The sequence below is a fragment of the Lissotriton vulgaris genome, chromosome 5 (genome assembly GCF_964263255.1).
Source record: "Lissotriton vulgaris chromosome 5, aLisVul1.2, whole genome shotgun sequence".
Classification (NCBI taxonomy): domain Eukaryota; kingdom Metazoa; phylum Chordata; class Amphibia; order Caudata; family Salamandridae; genus Lissotriton; species Lissotriton vulgaris.
The window spans coordinates 1920745009-1920768857 of record NC_141693.1 but is presented as its reverse complement, the minus strand read 5'-3'; the positions used below and the strand labels follow the sequence as shown (position 1 = coordinate 1920768857).

General features: G+C 46.2%; 1 pseudogene across 1 annotated transcript in view; it reads right to left on the bottom strand.

The window, feature by feature from the left end:
- LOC147717725 (E3 ubiquitin-protein ligase TRIM11-like) overlaps nt 1–23849 on the bottom strand; it is a 252636-nt pseudogene that overhangs the window by 92644 nt on the left and 136143 nt on the right. Inside the window, exons 4-5 of the transcript XR_015296088.1 lie at nt 16446–16468; nt 2337–2446 (exon numbers count right to left, since the gene is read on the bottom strand). The product of XR_015296088.1 is annotated as an E3 ubiquitin-protein ligase TRIM11-like (transcript). The remainder of the gene's footprint in view (nt 1–2336; nt 2447–16445; nt 16469–23849) is intronic.

Genomic DNA, 23849 nt, shown 5'->3' with positions numbered 1-23849 from the left:
CCTGTTTCTCTCTAATCGGTCCTATCCTTTCTCTCTGACTGGGGCTGTCTATCCAGAGTCTGTGCCACCTACCTGTGCTCCATTTCCGAGAACCCCTCCATCTATTCTCGTATTCCTTTCTCTGGCTCGCTGAACCGCCATAATTTTCCATTTCAAGACTCTAGCTAATAACTCTCTCTATTCCTCTGTTACTGAGTGTCCTGAACAAGGCAGTTGTCAGTAAATTAAAATACCCCCACTTTGAACCCAAGCTTTTATGGCACATTTCGCATTTGCGAAAGATTAAGCTATTGGCATTGTAAATGACAATGCCATTTATTTATATGTCTTAAAAACCAAAACATAAATAAAAATAATGTCATGAGGAATGCCAATAGCTCTAACTTTAACAATGCTGAGACCATTGCATTGTAAATGCTTGTTATTAATGAAACGATGAAATAGCTATGAATTATCTATGACTCCATTTGAATAGGTTTACCATTTTCTAAACAATTGATTTACAAACTGATTGTTTCTTACATAGATTTCTAGACTCAGAAAACCAACAAAAATTACTTGGTAAACCCGGGTTAGATTACCTGAAATGTAAAGCAGCCACTGACGCTTTATGAAGAAACTTTGATATTGGTACATTTTCGAATTGCAACTTACATGTTTACAACACACCGTTTGCAAACTAACTCCAGAGCAAACACTCGAGAGGATCCACCGCCTTGATAAACGGTGATCAATTTATTTCTGTTTTGTAATTTCTGGTTATCTTGTTGCTCCTCTCACTATCTGCTATAGGAGATGTAAAAGAAACATTGAGATAGTTGTTATCCTATTTTTTTTACAATACAATGCATCACTGAAGTGACAACCAACCCGCTCTCCTTCCCAGCAGCAGCTTCATAATTATCAGTCATCCGAGGAAGCATCAGCCACTCACTGTAAGGCTTGATGGGATAGTGCTGGCTAACATGAAAGGTGAAGTGTCATATTTCAGCTCTTATGGCCGGCAACCTATCTGGCTCCAGTTGGCTAATTTGTATACTTTTTCTTTTAACATGATTCAGTAAAGTTATTCTCATTCAGTTAAAGCATATTCTGGAGGATGCGCGTGTGGATCAGTGAGCCCCAAGGAGATGACATGACAATAATCAATGCAGGATGAAAATCAGGGTCTAACCAACCCGAACACATTTTCAAAGGGGAGAAAAGAAAGTACTTTCCTCAACAAGCACATGGCTTATAGGCAGGATGTTCAACATTTTTGATGTGGTACTCAAAAGACATTCTGCTATCAAACTAGACAATTCGATTATTACCTCTAGCAGTGCCTGCATTAAACTAGAGAACTTTGGACTAGAATGAGGTCATTGACACCACTTGGAAACATCCCTGCAAGAATGACTTGAATCACTCCAGGGTGCACCCACCTGCACCCTGGAGTGCAAGCACACTGCCAGCCAAGCAGTCAATAAGAATGACATGAGTGACTGTTCAAAGACATAAACAGGGCTAACAGCAGAAGGCCGGCTGCGCAATTGGACTCTTTGGTTTTATACAGCTAGACCAGATCCACCACAAGCACTGTTTCAGTACTATAACTTGCTTGGAACCCTGCTTGGCAACAGCCCAAAAAGCCAAATGTTTTCAGGTGCTAAGCCATCGATTTGGGTAGGTTTTGCTACATAACTTTTGAAAAAGCAGGGATAGTTGTTCAGGACCGCTCTATCTGGGCTGGCTTTCCTCAGCAGGAGGGCGATCACCTCTCTTTTACAGAAATCGGGTACAAAGGCTATGTTCGAGAAATTGATGGTATCAAGTAAGAGGGGAGCAAAGGCTGGTGTCAAGAATTTTAAGGACACTGAAACAAGGTTAGTGGGAAACCCAAAGTAAGCTTGCACTGGGCTATGGACACACCCTAAGATGCCAATCAAATGGATGTTGAGAGTACTTCGATCAGAAGGCTCAAATAATTCTAGAGATAAGCTGGAAATGCCTTACATTGTCTGCAGAAGCTGCTCTCCACACTTTGTCTTCTGTAATGATTGCCATCTCACCAATTCTTGTTCAGATCTTTTATTCTCATAGGTCTGGTCTCTTTTATTCTCTTTAGCTTTGAAACTCGCCACTATATCTGAACACATCCACTGGTGCCCTTAAACTACCCTCCTACACTACCTCAAACAAATTTTACAGGACAAGGATAACACATGCAGTACTATGAGAAGTGGTATTGAGTCTAATTCATAGCATACAGGTTTGTTCTGGCCAAAAGCATAATCCTGCACATTGAACAGTTCTCCAATATATGGGTCACATCTCACAACTTTATCTTTATTCACCTTTCAATTCCAGAAGCTTATCCTGCAAGGAGCCATGTTGTCCTACGCTTTGCAGAATCTTCTTCACAACAGCATCTGCCTTAGGTTTCAAAGCCTTAACATTATCACACCTGTGGATTACAGAAAAACTTTAGTGCTAGCTCAGTTTCCAGCTGACAGCCTGTATCCTTTCATTTATCCCTAGATGTAACAAACTCTGCAGGAAAGGACAGTACCCCAGTGCTCTAGAATGTGGAATAATATCCTATATCTCCTAAAACTCTAATGAGACCTTTTCAGTGGTGCAGTCAGTCATTATTGTGTGGCTTCCACATTGTCCACATAGTAATGGACATCTTGATTCTCTAAGAATAGCTATGTCATGCTGTTAAGGCTCACTAGCTGAGGTGATGTATTTTGACACAGCAATCACATCCAATCAGTGACCATTTAGTGCTGTTTTCAAAAATACTTCTAGGGCAGTTTTAATGTTGATTAACTCCACTACCCCAAAAAAGAACACAGTATGTTTACACTTTCTGGAGCAGATAGGGTCACAAACGGTTTATACTTTAAGAAGAAGCTCCTATAATTCAAACATGGGAGTCCAACAATGTGTTTCCGTGGATTTTTTTTACAATTCTAGGCTATCCTCAAAATAACTAAGTTATTCGATTCCTAAGTTACTGAACATAAAGGAACTAAAAGTGCATAAAATCTGCTATTATAGTCTTTGTGCTAGTTTTCACCATGTGCAAGGATAAAGTTGGTGTGAGCCCTGGTGCTTAAAATCTGCAAGAAATATTACAAAGCACAAAATGTTTTGGATAAACAAAACCTACTACCCAAAAGTCAGCTAGGTTTTGCATTCACAGGAAAAGAGTAGCTTTATTGTGGTAAACAATTAATCCAAAGTAAATGTTTTACTGTCCAGGTAAGGGGGTTATCTTGTGAAAGGGTAGTCAAGACTGACCTTTTTGTATTACGCGACACCCATAGAATCCATAACATCAACTGCACTCAACAGTTCCTATCCAGCACATTTAGGAATGGTATTTAGGCTTGGGGATCCAACTGGGCAGGGAAGAACAGTGTCCCAGGGGAAGGGGTCCCTGGGGTTATACAATCTCTCAGGGAGGGGGGCTACTCTCCCTCCTCAAATATATATAAGGTGAGCCCTGGGGCATGGGGCGCTCGGGCCATTCGGTGTCTCGGGGACTGAGACTGCACCCCCTACCCATTCAAAAATAAATATAAAATTACAAAGGCCGTAATTCCTGGGGCAGCTGAATGGCTCGGGAGAGGACCACATATCCCCTCCCCCCCCTTTTTTTTTATTAAATGCGCTAGGCTCGGGCCTATCCTGAGAGGATCTGCAGTACTATCAAAGATCTACAGTACTGAGCTATAGTGTTTTGGGCACAAGGGAGGAGTCCTTTGGGACCCCCTCGCCCCACCAGGCCTAGGGAGTTAGGGGATCATGACGATTCATAGTGCAGTAGGATTGACATTTATTTATTTCTTGTGCATACACCTGCCATCTAGTGTTTGGGCCCCAAATGTCTGTAAGGTTTTTTTTGTTTTGTTTAATAAGTCTTTTTGAGCCACAAAGTATAGTGACGCATGGGGATCGGCTCGATTGTTAGATTGTATTTCGCCCTGTGGGTGAGGATGGAACTGGAGTGCAGCTATACTTAAAAAGAGATGACCATGCAGAAGTAAAGAAAGAAGTATCTTCAATATCAAAAGGCTTCCGGGAATGAGGATGGGGGGGCGCATTTGAATCTACCGCACTACATGTCATGAACAGATGCATACAGGGTAACACTTCCCGTTCGAGGCATATGTGGCTGTAGATAGACATGCTGTGCATAGATCAATAAAGCATGAAATGTACAGCACGGCTAATCACCTAGGAGGGTATCCAGGCGCTGGGTTGTTGCTGGGATCAGCCAAAGAGCCAGGACTGTAAAGCAGTCCTTCCCTAAGCTGTGGTACCCTGAGAGGATGCATTGGATTGAAAGAGTGTACAGAGTACAGCCTGGCAAACGTTAGCTTGATGGCACGCCACTATATCCAAACAATAGTGTTTCGTAAAAGTGTGTGATGTACACCAGGTAGCCACTTTACATATGTCAGCCATGGGAATGTTTCCTAAGAGGGGCATAGAGGCACTCCTGGATGTAACCTCACCAAACTTCGAGAGGTCGCAGAAGTGAGATCATACACCCTATGACCTCAATGACATCACAGGAAGTCACATCACATGAATTTTGACCCTGAATCTTCCCTGAAGTCATGTCACATGACCTTTATTCTGATGATATCAGAATTATTAACATCATTGAATTCCATGGTAACTGCATGATTGATATAAAATAGACAACTGTCTATGTTAGATATCATCTATATTAAGGAGCTGACATGATCTGTAAGGGGTAACATTCAGCTGAATTGTAGAAAACATCTTCTGGGGTGGAGGAGGGGCAAGGTATGGGGAGGAATCAGGGGGGTTTCACCCCTTGAGAAAAGTTTGAAAAATATGAGTTCAAATAATGCATTTTAAAGTTTCATTTCCACATATATTTGCTAAAAAGCCATAGGCTCTGAAAAGACACTCAATAAATATGTAAGTATTTTCGTGGTGCGCCAATGTTAAAATGGAATTGGATGCATTGTCAACAAAAATTATATGTTGTCCCATTTAACAGTGTAGTTAGCAGGTCCTCAAACAAAGGCCCGGGATTGCTGATTGATAGGTCACTGGTGGGAGGGTGCGTAGCTAGCAGGCCAATGCTCAGGCAGCAAACTTTTGATCAATCACACAGATAGGCGCAGCAACATTACAAACGATCAAAGGAGATTGCACCAATAAAGCGCACATGGTTGTTGGGGGTACGCACGTTCCTAAAAACACGTTCATAAAAGCCAGATGCCACATGAGCTAGGCACACATAGCCAATTAAGGCCTAGCACAAGAAGTGATTATGTGCTCCCCATGCAAGACATCTGGATAGGTTCACCACTGGCCACATTCTGTCCTTGTGAGGTGAGAGACCGACCTATGGTAACCATTAGATAATTTATGACTTCAAAGGCAGCACCCAACATTCCTCACCATATATGGTACGCCAAACACTTTTACAACCTGCTAAAGTTTGTATATAAGAAGGGTACGAAAAGAATGTAAGTTGAGACAGTCCTCAGACCCTGTGCCTGTAACTGTTCTCCCAGCCTTAATGTGTAATTAAACAAACTGTTCCTGTTTTGCCAAATGCCTCTTGTCTTCTGTTTAAGGGATTGCAAACTCAAGCAACATTTTGGCGAGCCACCATTGAAGCTGACTGGGACCTTGAATTCGATGCAGCCAAAAGAAGGAGACCCCACCCGGACGGATTCATATTGCGCAACAAGAAAGGTGGGCAGGCACAGCAGTTGATTGGATGTTCTGTTGAATCCCCGGGGCAGAGGTCGGTCCTGAAGCAGCCGTCACAGACGGTAAGAGACCACATCATAACCTAAACATAGCCTAAAGCATTTGGCGTATGGAAAACTAGGGCGGCCTTGGAGGTGATCCATCGGAACTCACCTTTTTTTCGATAGTTCAACATGCTAGGAAAGGTGAAGATAGCTTTTTAAAACTCCAAAGATGCTGCTTTTGTGTAATAGCCACAATTTCAGTGCTAAAAATGCTACTTAACACCTTGTGAGAGGTGCATGTCGCATGGACCCCAGGGCGTGACACAGGTTGGAATTCAAACATTAGAAACAGAAATAGTTTCCTGTGTCCATTAGAAAAAAATAAGTGTAAATTGTGCGTGGTGGGTGATTTCCGAGTTATTACGATACAGCTCTGCCAAGTATCACGCATCAGGCGTGATGCCAACGCATGTCTGTGCAGTGATCCGCATCACCGTACGAAAATGCGAAGTTACGCATTTGTATTGCCTCCTTGACACCACCACCGGTATAAAGGAAGTCGATGCCCTGGTCAAACAATGCACTCCCGATGAGCACCCAGCTCTGGCAGTGTGTGTGTGATTGTAGTAGACATTTGCCTTCTGTTCTGTTTATCCCCCCTCTATAGCAGTCATTTTGTTATTCTGTACTTGAGGTGAGCAAGTGGCAGGCATATTGCGCCAGTTTCGCAACAGATAATTTGACTCAACTACAATAACTCCCTTTGCTGAAATTTCGGAAACCTTCTTTTGTTTGCAGTGGCACAGCACGCAGTGTCAATGAGCGGTGCAGATCTGGGTCCAACAGTATGGTCACCTTAGAAGGGCACTAGGTGCTTCAGTTTCTGGTTATTTCCAACAGTTTTAACATATTCTTAGAGAGTCTTCTTGCTCGAATGGGTGCAATTGCTGATATATATGTTTGCTCCGTCTTCAATGCTTGATTTGGCTTGCAAGAAAGTGTCACTCATAGTCATTGAAATGTCACTCATAATTTCAGTGGAATTATGAAAATGTCACACATAGCAATCCGAAACCTTGGCAGCTATGATGGATAACAAGTTTCTAAGTATTCTAACTTTAACTGTGAGTCCGGAATAAACTTTTTCATGGTGGGATTGCCGAAATAATCCCACTTGTGGTGACTTGTGGTGACGAAGGCCCTCGTCGATGATCAGAATCGAGGACTATGACGTTGGAGAGATGCGCGATGAATAGGGTTCGCAATCGAAAACAATACTGTAGAAAAGGTGAAGGATTGCGCGTCGAAAGTTATATTGGTAAACGGCACCGAACTGGAGCGCGAGAAACACATACGAGCCCGATGGCAGAAAAAAACAATGTGAAGATGGAGCCGATGCCCATACGCACTATCATCCAAAGGGAGGAGTCACCTATCTTGTGACTTCCAAAGACTTCTCCAAACAAAAACAAGGGCAAACATCCGGGCCCAACACCAGATGGCGATCTATGCATAGTATGTGATCTGCAGCTCATTTGCCGCAAACAAAAAGCTATGCACTCCCCTCAGATTTACACTCGCTCCCTCCAGAGATACGAACAGTTATCATTTGTTCACAATTATTGGTGACTTTTGAGTAAGACTCAGGTGTACAAGATAATTATTGAAGACCTCTGAGGCGGAAGCCGGAGGTGGTGTAACTCGTGATTTTAAAACTGCTCATTTTATGATTACTTTACATTTGCTATAACTTTGTGTCCACTGAGAAACCCACTCTGCTTTGGTAAACTCCTGCAAGCACTTACAGCGGATTTTAGCGCTGTTCCTTGCAGAGGAATTCACGGCCGCCATCGCGAGCACGAGGCCACGCCCACCCGTTAGGCCACGCCCACTCTCCCAGCCTATTAAAAGCGCTGATTGCAAGCGTGCCTACTGTTATTGAAGACCTCTGAGGCGGAAGCCGGAGGTGGTGTAACTCGTGATTTTAAAACTGCTCATTTTATGATTACTTTACATTTGCTATAACTTTGTGTCCACTGAGAAACCCACTCTGCTTTGGTAAACTCCTGCAAGCACTTACAGCGGATTTTAGCGCTGTTCCTTGCAGAGGACTTCACGGCCGCCATCGCGAGCGCGAGGCCACGCCCACCCGTTAGGCCACGCCCACTCTCCCAGCCTATTAAAAGCGCTGATTGCAAGCGCGCCTATTGTTATTGAAGACCTCTGAGGCGGAAGCCGGAGGTGGTGTAACTCGTGATTTTAAAACTGCTCATTTTATGATTACTTTACATTTGCTATAACTTTGTGTCCACTGAGAAACCCACTCTGCTTTGGTAAACTCCTGCAAGCACTTACAGCGGATTTTAGCGCTGTTCCTTGCAGAGGACTTCACGGCCGCCATCGCGAGGCCACGCCCACCCGTTAGGCCATGCCCACTCTCCCAGCCTATTAAAAGCGCTGATTGCAAGCGCGCCTACTGTTATTGAAGACCTCTGAGGCGGAAGCCGGAGGTGGTGTAACTCGTGATTTTAAAACTGCTCATTTTATGATTACTTTACATTTGCTATAACTTTGTGTCCACTGAGAAACCCACTCTGCTTTGGTAAACTCCTGCAAGCACTTACAGCGGATTTTAGCGCTGTTCCTTGCAGAGGACTTCACGGCCGCCATCGCGAGCGCGAGGCCACGCCCACTCTCCCAGCCTATTAAAAGCGCTGATTGCAAGCGCGCCTACTGTTATTGAAGACCTCTGAGGCGGAAGCCGGAGGTGGTGTAACTCGTGATTTTAAAACTGCTCATTTTATGATTACTTTACATTTGTTATAACTTTGTGTCCACTGAGAAACCCACTCTGCTTTGGTAAACTCCTGCAAGTACTTACAGCGGATTTTAGCGCTGTTCCTTGCAGAGGACTTCACGGCCGCCATCGCGAGCGCGAGGCCACGCCCACCCGTTAGGCCACGCCCACTCTCCCTCTCCTCAAATGTGCTTCCCACGCAAGCGCAGCGGACGAGCGCAGCGGGAGCGCCGTCTGCGCGCCGAAGGCGCGCCTAAGGCAAGCCCGTCTGCGCCCGTCCGCGATCGTACGCGGTCCAGGGCCACAACCCCTGCTCCTACAGATGGTCACATACAGTGGAGCAAGCAGGATCTACTGAACGCTTGCCACAAAATCGACGATTCCTGCAAACATAGCCTATGCGTGGAAAACGATATGGGTTGCGAACACTGTCACTTATCATTCGACCATGGTAAGAAAACAACCAACACGAACTATACCTCGTGTTCTTATTATACTATTCTAATTATACTATAACTATAATCTCGGAGTTCGCTGGGACAATCAACTTAGCTTTAACAATCAGGTGCAAACAGTTGCATCCTCCTGCTTTGCTAAGATCCGCACCATAAAACGCCTCATTAACTTCTTGCCGGCGGACTGCCGTAAAACTGTGATCCAGGCATTGATCATATCACACCTCGATTATGCCAATGCCCTCTACCTTGGTATCACAGCAGGCCTCTGCCATAAACTTCAGACGGTCCAAAATGCCGCCGCCCGGCTGGTGGAGAGCATTCCTGCTAGACACCATATCACTCCACACCTCCGCAAACTCCATTGGCTGCCCATAGCCAAAAGATGTGTGTTCAAGGCCATGACATTGGCCTACCGAGCATCAAAAGGCAGTGGATCGGCACACCTGAAAAACACTCTGCGACCCTATGCCAACTCCAGGACTTTACGATCCAATACCCTCCACTTCCTGGAAACTCCCCGATTTAAACGCTCTCGGGCAGGTGGAAAAACCTTTGAGGTCTGTACCTCTCAGCGCTGGAACAAGCTCCCACTAGCCTTACGCACTTGTCAGTCAGAATCAGCCTTCCGTAAATCCCTGAAAACACATCTATTCTCCTCTTAAACAGTGGAATTCTGACCCCTGACCTCTATTTTTCAGAGTTCTCAGCGCCGGGACGCCCCGTTGGGGCCGCTGCGCGCTTTACAAAATACTCAAATAAATAAATAAAAATATACCATACAATGCGGACTGCTTAACGTACGCTCACTGAGGAAACACAGGCTAGACCTATTTGATCTAATTACTGAGAGCCAGTGGGATCTTGTGTTTCTAACAGAGACATGGTTAGACAATGAGTCTACACCCTACGCCCTTGAGGCAATTCCAGGAGGGTATACAATACATAGACTGGATAGACACACAGGCAGAGGAGGCGGAATCGCAATTATAGCCCGTGAAAACCTACGATGCCAGCTAGATAGCTCTCCCATCCTGGACAGTGAAGCAGGGAGCTTCACTATCAAAGTGAATAATAACTACACGCTAAAGGGCATACTAATTTACAGACCCCCAGGCCCCATAGCCAGGTTCGAGGAGAGTTTGGTTGAAGGAATCATGGAAACCATACTGTGCACTGACAAGTTTCTGGTACTCGGGGATCTCAATCTTCATCTTGATAACCCCTCAGACCACGTCAGTAAGAATTTTGGCCAGGCACTGAAAGCCCTCCAACTCACCCAAATTGTTAGAGGCCCTACCCATCAACAGGGTCATCTGCTGGACCCGATATTTGTCAACTGGGGGGGAAGCTGAAGCTATGACCCCTATTCCCATCCCATGGTCGGACCACTATTTGGTCCCTTTTTCCATACGAATCCCTGGAAGCAGACCCCCACAGCCACCAGCTATGTACCACCTCAAACGGAAATGGGCTACATTCTCTCAGTCCAAATTCTGTGCAGAATTAATGAAAGGAGGAAGCCCAGGAGGGAAGGATGCTGACACAGCAAATGCTAACCTCTGCACACGCATTAATCAGGCACTAGACTGCACAGCCCCTTTGCTAAAAACCAAATCTGGGGGACGCATAAACAAAACTGCCCCGTGGTTCAACGCTGAACTAAGAGTTCAGAAAACCGCACTGAAAAGAACCGAAAGAGAATGGCGCAAGACTCTCTCTGAAGAAACCAGAAAGAATTATCTAACCGAGAGACGAACCTACCATGGACTAATCAGAAAGACAAAGACAGCATACTTTACGATTAGGATCAGTGAGGCTGGTAACTCGACGAAAGAGCTGTTTTCTCTCTACAAAACTCTTTCAAGCGGAAACCCAGCTATTGCCCCCGATGACTGTTCGCCAGAATTGTGTGACAAAATTGCAGATTTTTTCTCAGATAAAATAACAAAGATCTACTCAGCATTCCCTACGCAGTCCAAAACCGGGGCAGACTTCGTTGAAAGCCCAAGGGAGTGGGGAGATAAACCTAGACTTACCAACTTTACTACCCCTCCCACGGAAGATCTTCTAAAAATCTGCAGGTCGGTGAAGTCGGGCTCTCCGAGAGACCCTACCACACCCAAACGCCTGACGGATAGTCTAAGGGTACTAGAACCATACATTAGACATGTACTCGATGTATCTTTTACCACCAAGACAGTACCTAGGGAGTGGAAAAAGGCGGTTGTTCTGCCCCTCAGGAAGAAACCTACCATCAGTTTTGAGAAACTTGACAATCTCCGCCCAATTTCACTCCTGCCCTACCTAGCCAAAGTGGCTGAAAAAACGGTCAATAAACAACTAATGGACTTTGTGGAAAAGGCTGCCTTATTGCACGACACCCAATTCGGATTCCGCCCCCGCCACTCTACAGAGTCCGCACTGCTCACTGCAGTTGAGACCCTACGGCAGGGGGTAGATGAGGGACACACCATGGCCCTCATCCTACTGGACCTGAGTGCAGCGTTCGACACTGTGGCGCACGACAACTTGCTACAGTGTCTGAACAACGGAGGTATATCCGAAGCTGCACTCCAATGGTTACAATCCTTCCTGACAGGGAGAAGCTTCCAGGTTCGCCAGGGCGACCACTACTCGAGAGACATAGGTTTGGGCCAGGGCGTCCCTCAGGGTTCGTCCCTGAGCCCAACCTTGTTTAATCTCTATGTCTCTCCAGTGGCTTCAATTGCCGTGAGTCACGGATTGAGCATCGTGTCATACGCCGATGACACGCAGCTGGCTATCTCCCTATCGCGTGCACCCGGTCTTGCGATGGACAGTTTCAGGAACTGCATGCAAGAACTTGCAGCCTGGATGTCCACCAACTGCCTTAAGCTAAACGGCAACAAGACCGAGGTGCTCGTTGTGGGGGGGAACCCATCTGTTTGGTCATCGGCGTGGTGGCCTCCATGTCTGGATGAAGCTCCCATACCACGCCAGGGAGTAAAAAACCTAGGCGTATGGCTCGACGCTGACCTATCTTTTGGACCCCAAATAGACAGAGTTGCAGGCGTCTGTTTTGGTATCCTAAAAACCATAAGGAAGGTTCTTGACCTCCTTCCTATGTCAGCACGGAAAACACTGGTACACACCCTTGTGACATCACGCCTAGACTACGGCAACCTACTTTACCTGGGTACCACCTGCAAAGCCATGAATCGCCTTCAGGTAATACAGAACGCGGCAGCCCGTCTCATCCTAAAAATCCCTAAACGTTCAGACACCAAAGCCGCTCTCAAAACCCTCCACTGGTTGCCAGTAAGAAGCAGAGTGGAATTCAAAGCCCTCTGTACATGCCACCGCATCCTGGCGAAGAAATCCCCTATTCCACTCCAGAACTTAGTGACAAGGTATACAACTGCACGCGAGCTGCGCTCCTCATATGAGGGCCTACTTAAGGTTCCTAGGGTCAAAAGAGCCCGTATGGGCGGACGCTCCTTCCGCTATCTGGCAGCAAAAGCTGGAATTCCCTCCCTCTCCATCTCCGTCTGGATCCTTCCGAATCCAGCTTCCGCAAGAACCTAAAAACACACCTGTTCGCCAGATAACGGATCACTGGTCTCCACCTCGGTCAGAGTTCTTCAGTTGCAGCGCGGGGACACGCTTTGGCGTAACCATGCGCTTTATAAGCTACCCTTAGTAATAATAATAATAATAATAACACTGTATCAGAATTTGTTAGAAGGCGGATCTGACACTAGGGGCCGGCCGGATTTTTTGCTTTTTGAGCACCTAATTGTTGAGCTTTTACTGTGGGGGAGCCTCATAATCTGGGACTCACCCACAGTGAACTCATAATAAAGGAGACTGCATGGAGATTTTACTGGTGTCCCACTGGCTTGACTAGGCCGCTGCCGAGCAGCTGGAGCATGGGGCACCTCGCTGGTTACATGCAGACACATGTACATGCGTGTGCACACGTGTAGGGGCTGCGCTGGGGAGATTCCTAGCATGCGCAGTCCAGGAGCAGCTACAGAGTGAATGGTGTGGCAGGACTTATGCAGAATTGTGTGGTGACATGGAATAGGCTTTATACACTGGAAGGAAACATGCCAGGGAAAGTCAGTGTGTTTTACTGTGTTTTTCACTTCATTATTCTCTTATGGGAAGGTGGAACCCATGGCTAGAGTAACTTCCACAAGGCCAACAGATTCCAGACTCGCACTAAGGTCCAGTATAGCAGATGGGAAAAGAAGTATTCTGCAGAGTCGTAAGTCCTATTTGTACTGCTTTTGGGTCATACAGAACTGTCATATTTCTCTGAGCCAGCCATGACCAGACCCAGGCTGATGGTTGACCTCAGCTGGATGGATTGATAACCTTTCTTCCACAATCTAAGGCCTCCTCTCCACAAAGAAGAAGATGGGTGGGGCTACAGGGACACTGGACGACTCCATTTTGAACAACCCAGAGGCTGGACAAGAAGGAGGGAGCAGGGGCAGGGAAGTGATGTGTCTCTGTTTGATAGGACACACAGAGACTTCCTACCAGCCCCCTACTCAACTTTTAAAAAGTACTTGCACAGGAAGAGAAGCTCTCTCTGGGGTGTGGTCTGCTGAGGCGGAAGGTGCAGGAGCCTGGCAATGGGCAGTTGGAAGGAGGACCCCCCTGACTGCTCCCTAGGCCCCTAACAGCACCAGAAGAAGAGCCCAGGACCGGTGCGCAGAAGCAGGTGCCTCTACGCAGGGAGAAGAGAGGCTCAGGGAGCCAGTGAAGATCGCTCCATGCAGAATGGGATCCTCTTGGAGACCCCGAGGGCGAAGGAGAGTGCTCCCAGTGGCTGGGGGGCACCACCAGAGCAAGAAGAGCCTAAAATGGAGAGGATCGGACCCCCAGGGGCTGAGATATGGCCCCTGGAAGGTATGCAACCTTTGACCTTTCATGAGACCAGCCACGAAGCACGTGGGGCTCCGCCGCCGGTCTGTAATGGGCCCCCGGGGTGGGTCAGGTCCCGGTGGCTGCCCCCCAAAGAAGTAAAGCCAGGGTGCGTTGTTTACCACCCCGTGAAGCTGCCCCGCGGGGTGCCAGGAGTCCACCATGGCCCCCGCTGAACACTCACACTGAACACGTCGCGCCCCCATCCCCCGGAGAGTGTGAGGAGGAGGGGGCTTGGAGCCCAACTCTGAGCCCCGTTTGAGGAGGCGGGATGCGCCGTCGCGCCCCTCCGCGAAGAAGACTGGAGGGGGCCCGGGACCCCATCCCCGGGCCCGAAGTCAAGCGGGGGAGCACTGTTGCGCTCCCTGCGGAAATGCCCAACCGGGGGCCAGGAGCCAACCCTGGCCCCCTATGTAGGTGGAGGAGGGGGAGCGCCGTCGCGCCCCCGAAAATATCCAGGGGCCTGGGACCCCAACCCTGGGCCCGACGACGACGAGAAGGCTGGGGGAGTGCCGCCGCACTCCCCCGAGGTCCCGACGGGACTGCAGGAGTCCGTGTCTGCCCACCGGAGAGGGCAGACCAGAAGTGCTCGGCCGGCTCCAGTGGCAGGACACGAGGGTGCTGGCTGCACGGGAAGCCGGTGGGGGCAGCCGGGAGTGGGCTCCCCAGGGTGCCCTCCAACATAGAGGCAAGTTCCCGTCCCGGGTGGGACCGAGACCCCCGGAACAACGGGGTCGGCATCGGGGGCCCGGGTGGGACCGGGCCCCCCAACAAATGGCAGAGCGGCCGGGGGTGGGCTCCCCGAGCCACATCCTCTTACCTGGGGGGCCGGGTGGGACTGGTCTCCCCACCGAGGCCCAGGAGGCGGCGCAGAGCGCCAGAAAGATGATCGTGGCTCTCCCCCGGCACAGCGGGAGAGCCGCTGCTTCCATATGCGGGCCTACTCATAATGCCTTGCAGGCCAGGCCCGGCCTGCAGGGTGAAAACAGTGTGTTCTTTGCTTGTGGTGGCCCCAGGAGGACGGGGTTACCGCCACATGAATGTGCAGGTACTGTGTGAGCTGCTGGAGAAGCGCAGTCTCCCCCTTGCACGAAGAGAAAAGTCCTACCCTAAGTGTCTTGGGGATTGGAAAGAATGACCACTCAAGGGCTCAGCATGCATTTTAAACCTTCTGGGCTGGAACTTTTGTTCTTCAGCTGAGGGTGATTGAAAAGGGCTTCATGGAGTGAAGGGCTGAGATGGGGATGTCTGGATAAGGGCATCCCCTGGAGATGAAGAGGTGTAAGTGCATCAGAACTGCATTTACTAATGGTTATTTCTTTTATGGGGACTAAAGTTCATGTTTCAATGTGAAGTACATGGTAAAGGTGATGTCATAAGCAAAGAGCGGTTATGTTGTCAGACACTCCAGCTAGAGTGTCTTGCTGTATTTGCATAATCCTAATCTGGTGATTTCATCTGTGATGCCTTTAGGGGCTGTATTTGCAAAGCATTCTAATAATACCCAAATGTGCTGAGTACTGTCATTCTCAAGTGTGCGTAAACATGTATTCTTGCTACTGTGCTTAGGTGAAGAACCCGGACTGTTAGCCCTTAAGATGTAGAGGTGCATACTTTATGGTCAGTAGGAGATGCTCAGTCAGGGTCATCAAGGCAGGTTTACCCCTGTTTAATGCTTGTTGAGGTAATGAGGCAGGGGGGTTGGGGAGGGGGTGGGGGGGAGGGGGAAACGCCACTTGGATGGTGCCAGTGTGCAGGGCCCTCGCTCAAGGTTATGTTCAACTAATTGCATTGGGGGCAAGATGATGTGCATACATGGGAGTGGTGGTACTAGACCCCACCCCCCTGCAGGAGGGGTGGAGATGTTATGCAATGTCACAAAGTAATTCCAACAGCTTATGTATATTTGTAAATTGGTGCACAGTATTGAGTAGTGTGTGTGTTTAATAAATGTAATCTTACTTTTATAAAGCAAAGTACAGACTGGACAATCAATTATTGAGTGTTATTTCAGCGCACTTGCAAATCGCGATTACTAGCCCACACCACCTCCCTTAAGTAAGCCTTAGACTGCTCTGCAACGCTACCCTCTTAGTTTCAGGTGATACAATTGGGTGTTTGGTTCCCAGTGAAGGACAAATGTAGTCATGTTATTTGTGCAGGCCTCACAGATACTGCCTCGTTTTCCAACAGAGTTCCTACAAGGGTGTGCCAGCCATAGTCCCATGACACAGCCAAACATGCACTGGGGTCTGTTCCATTACTTAGGGTGCAGGTTGAAGCTCACCACCATCCTCTCCTTTTTCTTGCACAGACCACCTTCAGTGCCATAAACGTCCTCAAGCCTGGCTACTTAACTTATAATTTGACTTCAAGATGCAAATTCCCACTTTTACAATGTAATAACACCAAGAGAGCACTATCTATTGAATGCTATAATTTACACAAACGTATACCTATAACATAAGAGAGCTGAATAAAAAACATACAAGTGGCAAAAGAGTGTTTCGTTTGTATTGTTACGAGTAGAAGAAAACATACCTGCTCAAAATGCTCTGTAGACCCTAGAGAAAAAACCCAGAGAGACTGTGAAAAAGATACAATTTTATCCCACATAATTCTGAACATAGACTTTATGAATGAAAACTGTGCTGCTGTGAAGATAGGGTTTTTAGTTGGATGGGAAGACAGATTCACATATAACACCTCACCAGGCTGTCAGAGATACATCAGCAGAGGTGGATTATGAAGTTGTGATGCAAAATTGGCTGTTATACCATACTAGTAATCATTTTATAAAAGATAGTTATTCAATTAAGGAAGCCCTCTGGGCATTAGATAGATAAGACCAAACATTCAGACGCAAAAAACAAGGCGTTGAGCTGTTAATTTGAGGCTAGATGAGAAATGCTTCTAATGGCTACAGGAGGGGCACGTTAGAGTGGAGTGGAGCATCCTTATTCCGGTGGACCACTAACTCTGGGTGCCTTCCATTATGACATTATTATTAATGTAACAGTAACAGACACATGCCCCACCCGTGAAATGAAAAAAACATATGACATACACGTCCATATACATAGTATGTGAATAACAATCCTTTAAGTATACAAAAAAGTGGTGGCTGGAAAGCCTGAATGAATCTATGCCACTGATAATTACTCGGGTCACTTCCCGGTACGCATCATGCCACCGAAGTATTGACCCAGCCATACTTTCGCACATGGCTGAGTCCAACCTGCAGTGGCATGGTGTGAAAAATAACGTGGACTGGGATGCAGCCAGAGTTAATTACCAGTGGCTGAGAATATTTCAGGCATTCCATCCATCTCTTTTTATATACTTCAGTGTAACAATCCTTTAAGATACATTTAAGGTTCTCACATTAACCAATATGAACCATTATTTAGAAAAAAAATATCTTGGATGTTTTATTTGAACACATTTTAAGAAATTCTTTGTCAGGAAGATCACCAAATCAACGCTACAAACTCAAACGATCAAACATCTAAAAGAAGAAGCCCTACTGAACTGGCACTCAAGGCCCCATTCTGATTTATCCATCAAGCATGGCATTCATAATCAGGAGCCATAAAATTAATTTACTTATAATAAATCAATTTAGAACAATCTGCCAATGGGAGGAACACAAGGTCAGACGTCTCCCTCTCCAGAGCATTATGGGAAATTTGAACACAAAACTAAGATCAAAGCATGCAGAAGATCATGTTCTAGGGCATACACCCTCAATGACATTTAGCAGGCATGCCACTCACGTAGTAGAAACACTAAGATAAACAGGGGATGCCGTCAAAGTTACACAGGGCCAACCACTGAAAATAATGGAAGTAGGAACTTAAAATAGAACTTCACAAGAATAATGTGAAATTAAATTATTTAAAATAGTTGCAAATATAAAAGATTAAATACAATTTTATATTTAAAAAAATAAAACAATTATAAACAATAATATTGAACTTTTTTTATTCAAAAATTAATGTAATATTCATTTTTATTGAAATCTGAATCACTTTTAATATATTCTCTACATCTCTAAATATTAATGCACAAATAAAAAACGTAATTTATTTTATTACTTTAGTTGGGAATTTATTTTTTAAATATAAACTTCGGAAAATAATTCTAATTACAAAGTAATCTATTCAAATTTAAGTTAATAGTGTTGTAGAACTTTCCTATTGTAAAGTAAAGTAGCAAATGGAGAAAGGGTCTTTACAGATACACCCAAAATTGGGCCTTATTGCGGTTACTGAATCAGGCCTGCAAGGAGTGTCGTGTACCATGGCTGTTTTGCCCATGTGGGAGCAACCAGCATCATTGTGAGTGACTGTTGCTTTAGTTTGTGTGCCACTAATGGAATCAGTAGTGTTGGTGGAAAAGCGTATGCAAATCTGCCTGACCAGTTCATCCATATTGCATTGCCTTGTGACAACGGGTGTGGGAACCTGGCGGCAAAGGACTGGCATTTTGAGTTTTCTTTTGTGGCAAACAGATCTATCTCTGGATGCCCCCACTTTTGGAAGAATGGTTGGCGAACTTGAGGGTGAATCTCCCATTTGTGTATCTGTTGGCTGTGTCTGCTTAGTAGATCTGCGATCTGATTGTCTATTCCTGGGAGGTTTTCTGCCATGAGAAAGATGTCTTTTGTCCCTCCCTGTTTCTGGATGTAGTACATGGCTGTCATGTTGTCCGTCCGGATTAACACAGCCTTGTTGTACAAGTATTTCTGAAAGGCTTTCATTGCTAGAAATACTGCAAGCAACTCTAAGTGGTTTATATGCAGTGTCTTTTGCTTGACTGTCCAGAGCCCTTGGACTGTGTATTGAAGTAGGTGAGCTCCCCCAACCTGTTAGTGAGGAGTCTGCTGTTAATATTACTTGTGGAACTGGCTCTAGGAACAGTAGCCCCTTGGAAAGGTTTTGTGGGTTCCACCACTGCAGAGAGTTGTAAGCGCGACTGTCTACCAACACTAGGTCTTTTAGTTGTCCTTGAGCACGTTTCCACTGCTGTGCTAGTCATTCCTGCAATGAACGGATTTGAAGTCGGGTATGAGGGACAATGAATATGCAGGAGGCCATCATGCCTATGAGCTGCATGAACACTCGAGCTGGCAAGGAGTGTTGTGGCTGAAATCTTTGAATCAGAGACTGCATGTTGGCTATCCTGGCTGGATTTGGATATGCCTTTGCTACTGAGGTATCTATTGTTGTTCCCAGATATTGTTGTATATGGGAGGGCTGCAGATGTGATTTTGGGTAATTCATGTAAAATCCCAGCCTGTGCAGTAGCTGGATTGTCTGAGACGTATGAGTTGGCTTTTATGAGCCAATCGTCCAGGTAGGGGAACACATGGATGTGTTGCCTTCTGAGGTGTGCTGCTACTACTGCTAGGCATTTTGTAAAAGCCCTTGGTGCTGTAGTTACCCCGAAGGGAAGAACTTTGAATTGATAGTTGTGACTTTTAATTGTGAACCTGAAGTATTTCCTGTGAGCTGGATGTATAGGTATGTGAAAATATGCATCTTTGAGGTCTAATGTAGCGAGGAAGTTGCCTTGCTGGAGTGATGGGAGTACTTGTTGTAGAGTGATCATATGGAAATGCTCTGAGAGTATGTATTGGGTCAGAGGTCTGATGTCCAATATTGGTCTGAAGGACCCGTCTTTTTTGGGAATAAGGAAGTATAGGGAGTATAGGGACTGGCTCTATGGCTTCCTTTTCCAGCATGGATTTCACCTCTTGTTGTAACAGCGTGATGTGTTCTTTGAACATTGGACAGTGTTTGGATGGTATGTTGGGTGGAGTAGAAGTGAGTTCCAGGCAATACCCATACTGGATAATTTGTCTCACCCACCTGACTGTGGTAATTGCGTTCCAGACTGGTAGGAATTGTGTTATTCTGCCACCGACTGGTGTTGAGTGGTCTGGAGGGAGTGGTCTGAGTGGTCTGGTGGAGGCTCTGGTGTTGTTGCCGCCATGTCCTCTGACCTTGTTATTGTTGTCTCTATAATCTCCTCTGTTGGAGCCTTTATTAAAGGTGCTCTGAGTATTACTTTTGAATGAAGAGGAAGTTTGGGATGTGTTGCCTCTACCAGAGCCTTGAAAGGAGAAGCAGCGAAAGGTACTCCTAGATTGTTGAAACTGAAGTGCGCCAATAGACTTAGCAGTAGCAGTATCTTTTTTCATCTTTTCTAAGATGGTGTCTACTGCAGGGCCAAACAAGAAATCTTGGTGCACTGGCTGGTTGAGGATGGTTGATTGCACTTCATTCTTAAATCCGGAAATGCGTAGCCACGCATGCCGGCGTAGTAATACGCTAGTGTTGATGGACCTGGCTGCTGTGTCAGCTGCGTCAAGTGCACATTTAATGGAAGCTTTTAATATAAATTTGCCTCCCTGTATTAGGTTGTTAGCTTTAGCTTTAAAAGGTTCTGGCAGGTGTTGTAGTAAACCCTCCAGTTGGTCATAATGTGCTCTATCGTAGCGTGCAAATAGAGCTTGTGTGTTTGCAATTCTCCAAGTATTAGCTGCTTGGGATGCCACTCTTTTGCCTGAGGCTTCTAATATCTTTGACTCCTTGTCAGGAGGGGGAGCATCTCCTGTTGTTGAATTAGCTCGCTTTCGAGCGTATGATACAACTAGTGAGTCTAAAGGCAACTGTGACTTTATATAAGAAGGGTCTGTAGGGGCTGCTTTATACTTTCTCAATTCTGGGATTGAGGACACTCGCTCTGGCTGGGTCTAAATATGTCTGCCGCGTGTTTTAGTACCCCTTTTAACATAGGAAGTGTACGTACACTCTTTTATGAAGTTGGAAAGTATCAAATAGGAAATCCTCTTCTATTGGGTCAGTGTGCATGTCTACATTATGATATTTAGCTGCCATATCCACTAGTTGGTTAAAGACAATGGTGTCGTCAGTAGGACGTCGGCTTTGTAGGATATGTAGAGGTGTCAGGGATGGGTTGTGGGTCGTATGCATCATAAGGTTCATTCTTGTCATCCCATCTGTTATCCTGTATATCTTGATCCTCAGGTTCTACAAAATTATCTTGAGGATCTTCCCCTATGTTTTCTGTCTCATCATAACCTGATGTAGGAGAGTAAGGCACAAAAGGCATGTCAGGAAAGAAAGTAGGAGGAGTAAAAGGCCTTGAAGGGGGATGTTCCAAAGTCTTTTTTCTTTGGAGGACCAGGGGAAGAAGTGTTAGTGTCCAATGGTCTTTTCTTCCTGTGGTAAACTGTTACGCGTGCTGTTTCAGGGTCTATAAACAGTTTAGGTTGTTCTACACTCACTGGATCAGGATGGAAAAGTTCTTCCTCAACTGTCCGTGGTTTTGGCGCCGATGTTTTTGGCTTAGTCACTTGTTTGTGGTGAGTCTTTGGCTCGAGGGCCTTTGGCTGTGGAGCTTTTTTCTGCTCGACTGCTGTTTTCGGGTCGGTGACCTTTTTCGGGTCGGCAACTCTTTTTTGTTCGACGTCTTTTGTTGGCTGTACTGCCTTTTTTGGTTCGGCAACCTTCTTTGGTTTGACGACCTTTTTCGGATCGACAGGTTTTTTCAGGTCGATAACCTTTTTTGGATCGACTGGTGTTTTCGGTTTGATAACCTTTTCCGGATCAACCGTTTTTTTTGTAGACTCAACTGCCTTCTTCGGGTCGACAGGATTTTTAGTGTGACCTGTTTTTTGTAGTTCAACAGTCTTTTTCGGCTCGGCGGCCTTTGTCGGGTCGACTATTCTTTTGGGATCGACGAACCTTTTTGTTTCAACGCCCTTTTTTGTATCAACGAGTTTCTTCGGCTCGACAACCTTTTTCGGTTCGGCGGCCTTTTTGAGAAGAGTGTAGCTCGTTACCGGGGTATCAGAAGGCTTGGGTTCGGTCTTCGGAGCCGAGCCAGAAGGCGGGGCCTCTGAAGGAGTTTGTCGATCTCGGCTAAGGGCTATAGGCGATGCTTCGACCGGAGCCTTGTCTTGAGATGGAAGCGGGGTTGGGGGCTTGGTACTCACGGTTTGCCCCGGAGTGATCTGGTCATCGGAGTCAGACTGGTCTTCTACAGTGACAATTTCTAGGTCGGAGCTTCTGGGAGGTCATGTTAGTCTTCCAAAATGTTCTTCGGTTCCGGTGCCTGCCGCTGCATCTCTTGTCTAGCGGCCCTTCGGTTCCGGATATTTTTTTTTTCGACTGGAACTGAGCACAAGCTGGACAGTTTTCCTCGTTGTGCTCCGGAGATAGGCACTTGTTGCATACTGTATGTTTATCAGTATGTGGGAATTTGGAGTGACATTGTGGGCACCTTTTAAATGGGGCTCTTTCCATCGGCAGCAGGCCCATGTGGCGTCGAAAAGGCCAAACGACCCATGTCGACGACCGGATCGAGATGGAAAGTATTATCGAGTCAAGGGGTACCGAACGAGAACAATACCATCGAGGTGGAAGGCCTTTTGGCCTTAGAAAGTTGAAAAGTTTTGGTTCCGAAGTTGAAGTTGAGGAATAGCATCCGAACCCAATGGAGGAAAAAAACAATCTGAAGATGGAGAAGATGCCCATGCGCACTGTAGTCCAGGGGAGGAGTCACCTATCTCGTGATTCTTCGAAGACTCTTCCAGGACAACAAGGTTCAAACATCCGGAACCAACACTAGGCGGCGATCTATGCTAAGATATGAATTCAGCAGCCCACATGCCTCGAACACTAAGATCCTTGTGGTTCAAGGGACTAGACTACAACAAGCATTTGCAATGCAATAGGTCTCGCAACTGCGCGTTTTGGAGCTATTGGTATTGTAAATGGTATTGTAAATGACAACGCCTTTAATTTATGTTGTACAAACCAAAACATAAATAAAAGGCAATGTCATTTACAATGCCAATAGTTTAAAGTTGCATACATGCGAAACCTATTGCATTGCAAATGCTTGTTTCAGGAGGATTCCTCCTCACAGGCCCCTTGGAAGAGGCAACCTGTCAAGCTCTAGGTACTGTGTAAGGAACGTGATATCCCACATTAAGAGCACTGTTTTTAAAACTCAGCGTTTTTACCGTCTTTTTAAGTAAACACTCGCAGGGTAGGATTCTTGTCCTACAATGTCTGTAAAGCAGCTCATCTCTGAACGGTGCTTGCGCGTTACAACCTCTGTGGAGGGTAGTACAGGCTGCTGATTATTAATATGTCACTTATTGATTCCCAACTGAAGGAGAGGGCCTATTAAGAGCGATAAAAAAAACTGCCAGGGTGCATAAAACAAAGGAGGGCACTTAACAACTGATGCTTGCAGCACGTGGGCAATACGATTATTAGTGCCCCTTTCTGAACCTCACCCCAGCACACAAGCTCCTTTGTCAGTCCCTTGTTCCTTGCTCTCGCTCGTATCAGAAAGAAGTTTTTATCGGGCGAGTTTGTTCCAAAGTTTAGGGCCCACGTAAAAGAATCCTTCGTCCTGTTTGTTCATGGGGATTCCTGCAGCCAGATGAAGCTCGAGAAAACACTATTTCAAACACCGCTAACAGCAGCACTATATAGCGCCTCATATCGCACTTATCCTGGGGTCCCTGTGACGCAGTTTAATGCTGCTCAGTGTACTGACTAACAATGAAGGAAGGCTTGTTTGACCTTGCTGGTGGTTTACACCTGCTTCTCATGCTTGACTTGTTTGTAATAAAGAGGAATTTCCCACCAATCACTGTGCGTTCTGCAAGTGCCTCGTTTGGATGGAGATGGGGTGCGGGCCAGGCTGGGGTATCCAGGGCCTAAAACAAAGTACAGCGAACTACTGCAGAATGACGTTACGATCTTGGAATGTGATCTTTCCATTCGTTTTTTTCCCGTTTTATATAGTGTCAACTCAACGCGAAGGGATTTACATGAGCACCAGTTACATTACAGAAGAACACATTCTTTTTTTTGTACGCAAGGGGAGATGAAGTGA